The following is a 7773-nucleotide window of genomic DNA, read 5'->3' on the forward strand; positions in this document are numbered from 1 at the left end:
GCGCGCTGCGGGCTTGCAGAATTTTGTTTGTTTGTTTGGCCGCGCGCTGGCGCAGCCACGGGCCGCAGTTACTGGGGCGCGCTGTCGTAACAAGCCGCGCGGTGTGGCCTGCACATCGGGGTAGAGGGGGGTAGCCTTCCCAGATGTTCTAGTTAGTTGTTTAGTAAATTTGACTTCAATAACGAGCTTTTGTTATGGTAGGCGCGGCAGGGCGCGCGAATTTAAGCGCAAGTGAGTGGTGACTCGGGGCTCATTCAGGCGGAGGCTATGCGTCTCACCCGTGGTCACGAGTTGTTAGTTCGTTCGTGATGTAGGAATTCAAGCTTTCGGGCGGAAGCTATGGTCGACGCCAGAGGCCACGAGTCGTTTAATTTAAGTTAGGTCATAATGTAGTCGTCAAGCTTTCGGGCGGAGGCTATGGCCCTCGTCAGGGGTCACGCGTCATAGTTTTTAAAATGTAATGTTCGTTCGGGATTTCAAGGGCAGGAGAGGCCCCTACGTTATTTTTTTAAAGTAATCGATCAAGAAAGGCTTTTCGGAAAATGTGAGTATGGACTTATCTTTGTTTTAATTTTAAGTATTAATTATGATTTGAGGTATTCGGAAGGACTAGGGAAGTGTTTAGTGAAGTTCTCTCATTCTCTCTCTTGTAAGGTCGTTCAATCGTTAAGGAAGTAAAGAGATTATTGTTTTAAATTGTAATCCCGCTATTTAAATGTTCTTTAAAATGATGTTGAGTATTTGACTTTAAGAATAAAATAATTTTAATTAAGTATTATGTTATTTTGCAAAATCTCCTTAGTTCAGCTCTCACCAGACATCCTGTACGGGATGACGAACCTATGATCCTAGGTACAGTAAAGTATTTTATGAAGTTAAGACTAGTTGATGCCAAGCGAGTTGTTTCTATGTAAAGAGCTACGATTCTCTCCCCCCTCTGAAGGTGGATCGTGACAGAAATGGTGGTGGCACCGGCTAGGTGCCACGTGACAATATTAGCTTCACCTGTATGTTTGTTTGTTTGTTTGTTTGTTTGTATGTTTGTAACCGAATCCTTTGGGTGCGATTTTAACCAACTTTAAACGGCCAGATTTCATTCAAACTTTGTATATTATCAAGGACCGATGACAATACACTAATTTGATAAGATTTTTCCATTATTCAATTTGCAAAATAAGATTTTTTGTCAATTTATATAATTTCACAATATTTAGTAGGCTTTGTTTATATCGCGCCAAAGACTAACTGAAAGAAAAGAGTTACGGCCATTACTTGAAAATCCGTAATTTTTATGTTAAAATATCGGGAAAAATATTAAAATTTATAAAAAAAATTAATAAAAAAATATTTTAAAAAATCAAATATACACTTACGCCATGGAGCTCGGAGTCCTCGGTTCAAACCCCACAAGCTCAAAAATAAAAAAAAATGGTGACAGATCTTTCCTCCACCGAAGCTGTCGGTAGACTGACCTCCCACCACTTATGTCAAGGTAGGTATATATCTCGTCAGCTAGTATGACATCATGTCCGCCATCTTGAAAATCTTTATCTGATTTCAATAAAAAAAATTTATAAATTTATAAAAAAATTATTGATTAATTTTTAATAAAAATCTTTAAAAACACCATTGCACATATCGTTATGTCCACCATCTTAATTATAAAAAAAATTACATGTTTTGTTATGCTCGCCATCTTGGATGACTATGACGTCATCGTTACACTTTACATTACATTCACCGTATTGGATTCTAGAATGTTGCACTTTTCGTTACGCCCACCATCTTGAAAAACTTAAATTTTTATGCTAGAAATCTGGAAAAAATTTCAAAAATAAAAATAAAAATTTATTAATAAAATTTTAATAAAATAATATTTAAAAATGCACTTACGCCTAGCAATCCTCGGTTCGAACCTGGTAAATCCAAAAAATAAAAAATTGTCTACAGATCCTTTCTCCACGGAAGCTATCGGCAGACTGACCTCCCACAATTTTTTTTTCCTAACCTAACTAAAACTAAGTGTATTTTGTTTGGGAGGGGTCTGGGTTAGGGAAGACTCTAGGTGCGTCCCAGGCCGAAGCCCTTACGCCTAATCATGCTGGGTTTAAGCCATGCAGAAAGGGAGGCATGCATCGTGTGCTTTGCTCGGGGATTGGCCAGCCATGGCCGCAATTGGCGCCATGACTAACTCCCCTATCTTAACTCTAGATTAATTACTAGATAAGTTGGGCCCAGGTAAAACTTTCATGGACAGAGGGAAAACCCTGGGCGCTTTCATGCGTGATGCAACAATATATTGCATTACTAGCAGGCAGGTTGAGTACAGGAAAATGATGGTCCTGGAAGAAGAGTTGGTCAGGTAGAAAAATTCTACTACGCAATTAGGGAGCTTGGACCTTTTGTCCGCATTGGGTTTGGTTGGTACTGTTCTTTAGAGGGCAACATGTTGTTCCCACGAAGCTGCCAATCACCTCGCGTACCTAGGCGAAAATAAGGTTTTATATGTGGTGTACGCATGATGTTGTTAAATTGCATTAATTAATTGCGAGCATTGGCACTGGGTCGTTCTCCGGAACAGACATAGCTTCAGGTCGCCTGTCGCCAAGATGGCAGTCGGCAGTTAGAGAAATTGCCTGATCCGTCATCGCAAAACCCTAGCCGCAACATCTACGCTATGAAGCTACGAATAATTAATTTAAATTGTGTTACCCGCAAGTTGATGTGTCGGGACACACTCTGGAGAGGACATAGCTTCAGGTCTTCATTGGCCTTATTGCCATTTTTGTGGCCGCTGTGATGCTTCTTAAAGTGCGGTTTTCGTTGCGATTGAAATTGCCTGTGTGGCTTGTAGTTGTTGGCCAGTACAGGGTATTCAAGTTCGTTGTAGCCCTGTTGGTCAGCGAGGGGTGCAAACCTGTTGTTGCTGGCCTGTGCTGGATACTGATCGTAGTAGCTGGGCTGTGGATAGCCAGGAGGTCCCCATTGGTGGGGCCTTGGTGGTCCTTGTGTGCCTGATGGGCCAGGGCGCGGGCCAGAGGGGCCAGGTGCCTGTGTCTGGTACTGGGCGGCGGCTGCAGCACGCCTGTTTTCTCGCATCGCACGACGATATTGTTGCTCGCGCTCGCGTCTGATCTGCGGTGGCAGGTGTCGCCTTGTCTCGATCTTGTATTCGCGACAACCCCGATAGTTTGCGCAGTGCGGTCCACCGCAGTTGATGCATTTTACAAAGTCCCGATTTCCGCCGTGTGGGCAGTCGGGGCTCGATGTGCACCGCTGCACCAGCGGCACACGACTTTGGCGCCGCAGCTCTTGCCAACGTGGCTGAAGCGCTGGCAGTGACTGCACTGGGAGGGACCCGCAGGGTGGTGATAGTCCTCCACTCGAATTGTCATCCCCGTGAATTCGCGAATCGCGAGAATTTTTTCGGTCTCGCAGGTCTGAGGGACCTCGACTACCAGCTTGTCGCACTTTTGTCGTGTCTGACGGTTGGTCAGAAACCAGTAGGATTGTACTGACAAACGCATGTCGGAGAAGACTTGGTCGAGAAATTCGGTCGGTGTGTCTCGGTGGACGCCCCGGAATACGAATTTGTTTGGTATCTCGTCCTTCTGGAGAAGGACCGAGTGTTGTGCATCAATGGCCTTAAGGGCCTTAATGGCTGCATGATATTCGGCGATGCTAGCCGTCTGCACCTGCAGCTGGTTTCGTCCGCGGTTGTACACTGTCCACTTTGTTTGTTTTCGTCTGCTAGAGTGCGCTGACATCATGTTAGTTTAAATATTACTCGCTAGAGTGCAGTAACCATTTATTATAACTGTGACACCGCCATCTTGTCATTTGGGCGTCATCTTGGAATTGTGTAATTATTTAGGTATAAATTCGGGAAATATTCCAAAATTCACCAAAAAAATTTGCAATCAGTTTACAGATTGATTCGATCAGTTCCTGTCCTTGGTTAGAAACTCGATCGATGCAATAATGCTTAATTTTATGTAAAAAAAATATTTAAATAAATCATATTTAAAACTCTTAAAGAGGCTTAATATCCTCTACCATCCTATAAGCCATCAATACCACCATCTTGGAAATTCGTAATAATTAACCTAGAAATTCAGTAAAAAGTTCATAATTCATTAAATAAATTTTCAATCAATATACTGATTAATCATATTGACTTAGGTCCTTGGTACGATCCTGGATGATGCAAAAAAATGAAATATAACAACAATTTAACACAATAGTGACAGGTTCGAGAAATAAAACACCACAAGTTCTTTCACTACGAGGCTACACGACTACGAAGCTTCCAGAACACAAGGTTTCGAGACTGCAAGGCTACAGGACTACGAAGCTTCCAGGACACGAGGCTGCACAGGAAAACTCGGCGAACGCTGGTCCGGCATCGATGGATACTTCAATGGGTGGTGATTCGTCAACAACTAACGAAAATCGGTGCCGTTACTGCGACAAGATTTTCTCAAACAACAGCAATGCTCGACGACACGCAAAGAGAGAATGTGCTAATATCATTTATCGAAAAATGTTTGGCTGTGAGAAATGTCGCAAGCAATTTACAAGAAATGTTAATTTGCAGCAACACTTGGAGACATGCAAAGGACCTGTTGTGCGGCAGAAAGTAAAAGTTTCTATACAACAGCGAATGATTGATGTGCATAAGAGTATGCCTGGAAATGGTACAACTGCGGCAACATCAGTATCTGGATCGGGTCTGAAAGGCTCGTCTTCATCACCGCGGTATCCTTGCAGCTACTGCGATATGACGTTTGCATTTGCTCATGATGTACGGAGACATGAGAGGAGTAAATGTACGAAGAATCCTTCACGCATGAAGTTTCGCTGTGATGAGCGACATTAATGGTTTACTCTAATTGATCATTTGCTTCCACATGCAAAAAACTGTAAAGGTGAAGTCTGTGCGCCTACTACTGAACTACCTACAAAAATCTTGACTCCTCGCTTAAATTGAAGACTCGAAAGCGTACAAGAAAAAAAAACAGATGCGCAGCAACAGATTTTTATGGCATCTGGACATGGAACTAAACCTAAGACTGTGATCGGTGATCTACAGGTGAATGATAATGGATTCTACTTGGCGCAGTCTGCATTTCGTGGAACATTGAAAGACTACTATTATCTAAATACGCTTAGTGAGTCGAAAGACATTTATAATTTTCTTGATGATATTAGACAGAACATAATCAATCAGCTTACTGAAGACGTAGCAACAAACGGACCTTTGAAATTTTAACTTGTAGTTGGACTGTATATATGGAAAGCCATATCCGTTCGATGACAAAGTGAAGAAGTGTGCATTCAAAACATCGGCTGCAGTAATTTACAGTTCTGACGATGTGAAGCAAACTGTTAAACACGGTGTCCAGAAACTCTGTCAAGATGAGGAGGACTATGTCAGTAAAGGTTTTGCCTGGTCTCTGTCTAGTATAAATCTATTGGAGCTAAGAATAAGTCATTTCACGCCTATGCAGACCTAAATATTTGTAAGATTGCTAACCTTCGCAGGTGATCCTGTAGTAGAATAGAAATTAAGTAATAAAAATTCTTTTTGTGAAAGAACAATTTAACGTAATAATGACAGGTTCGAGGACTAAAACACCACAAGAACTTGTGGTGTTTGAGTCCTCGAACCTGTCATTATTACGTTAAATTGTTGTTATATTTCAATTTTTTGCATCATCCAGGATCGTACCAAGGGACTAAGTCGATATAATTAATAAGTATATTGATTGCAAATTTATTTAATAAATTATGAACTTTTTACTGAATTTCTAGGTTAAGTATTACGAATTTCCAAGATGGTGGTCTTAATGGCTTATAGGATGATGGTAGTAGAGGATTTTAAGCCTCTTTAAGAGTTTTAAACATGATTTATTTAAATTATAATTCTTTATTTAAAGTTAAACATTATTGCATCGACCGAGTATCGAACCAAGGACTGGAACTGTTCGAATCAATCTGTAAAATGATTGAAATTTTTTTTGATGAATTTTGGAAATTTTCCCGAATTTCTAGCTAAATAATGACACATTTCCAAGATGGCACCCAAATGACAAGATGGCGGGTGTCACAGTTATAATAATTTATTACTGCACTCTAGCGGGTAAGAATTAAACTAACATGACGTCAGCGCACTCTAGCAGACGAAAACAAGATGGTGGCTTCCAGCAGACGAAGACAAGATGGCGGACATGACTTCATACTAGCTGATGATATATACCTTTACATAAGTGGTGGGAGGTCAGTCTGCCGATAGCTTCCGTGGAGGAAAGACCTGTCGCCATTTTATTTGTTTTTGACCTCGCCGGGTTCGTACCGAGGACTCCGAGCTCCATGGCGTAAGTGTACATTTATTTTTTAAATAATTTTTTATTAAATTTTTGCAATTAAATTTAATAATTTAATTTTTTTAAATTGTTAATTTTTTCTCGAATTTTTAACATAAAATTATGGATTTTCAAGATGGCGGCCGTAACGGAAATTGCAACATTTGTTTTTTATATATATTTTTATTACAATTATATTAATTGAATTTTTTTATAAATTTCTGAATTTTTTTCATTAAAATCCGATAATAAATATAGATTTTAAAGATGGCGGCCGTAACGGAAATTGCAACAGTTACTTCCATGATGATGTCAGAGGCTTATAGGAGGCTGTAGACATGGATGCTTAAGCCTATATATGGACATTTCTAGCCGCTGGTATTTTTATGGACTAAAATGGGAAATTATCCCTTGAAGCGGGAATTTTTCTTTCGAAAATACATTTTTTTATTTTTATAATTTGTTCAGATTTTTTGGAGGAAATTTTTTTCCAATAAAATGGACATTTTGGCGTATTTTGAGGAATTTTTGGCAAATTTTGAAGGTCAAAAGTCAAGGTCTTAGTTCAAGGTCAAGGTCATCCAAGATGGCCGCCGTGACGTCACAATCCAAGATAGCTGGCGTACACAGCTCCACACCCAGAACCCAGTGCCCGGAGAAACTATTATATACTACTAGCCACATTAAGTTTGTTGGCTAGACACCTCCAGTTGGTGGTTAGGCACTTCCAGTAGATGGCCAGGCACATCCAGTCAGTGGCTAGGCACTTATATTCAGTGTCCAGGAACACGTGTCCAGTAGGTGGCAAGATGCATCCAGTTGGTAGCTAGGCATGTCTTTTCAGTAGCCAGGCACATAATTGGTGGCAAGGTACATTCAGTTTGTGGCTGACATGTGCGGTTATCAGCTAGGCATGTCCAGTCAGCGACCATTCAATACCAGTTGTTTGCTAGACACGATTTTTACAGTAGAAGTAGCCAATACAGAGAAAAATATAAAATATGTCTATTCACGACGGCAGTGCTCCTCGCAGACGACACTAGCACAACAAGCGAATCATCGGGCAAGATTGCGGATGAAAAAGCCGAATGTTAGAAAAGATGGTCAACGAGGTCCAGATCATAAGCAACGTTCGAAGATGGCCGAACCCGTACAATTGGCTAGCCGCCACCAGAAGCCACCACAAAATCTTAGCCCCATAAGAAATTCATAAGAAATACTACTCTGCATAAACACAAGTTTGGGTATTGAGTTTTGCCATTTTTATGGTGACTTGTTTAATGTTATGTAACCAAAACCAAATAATCAAAACAATAATTTTTATTTTAAACGTCCTTTATAAACAACGTGACTATAATATTGGTTTTAATTGTGAGTGTTCAAAAATCTAACAAAAAAAAATAGACAA

The sequence above is a fragment of the Bacillus rossius genome, chromosome 1 (assembly GCF_032445375.1).
Source record: "Bacillus rossius redtenbacheri isolate Brsri chromosome 1, Brsri_v3, whole genome shotgun sequence".
NCBI classification, from domain to species: Eukaryota; Metazoa; Arthropoda; class Insecta; order Phasmatodea; family Bacillidae; genus Bacillus; species Bacillus rossius.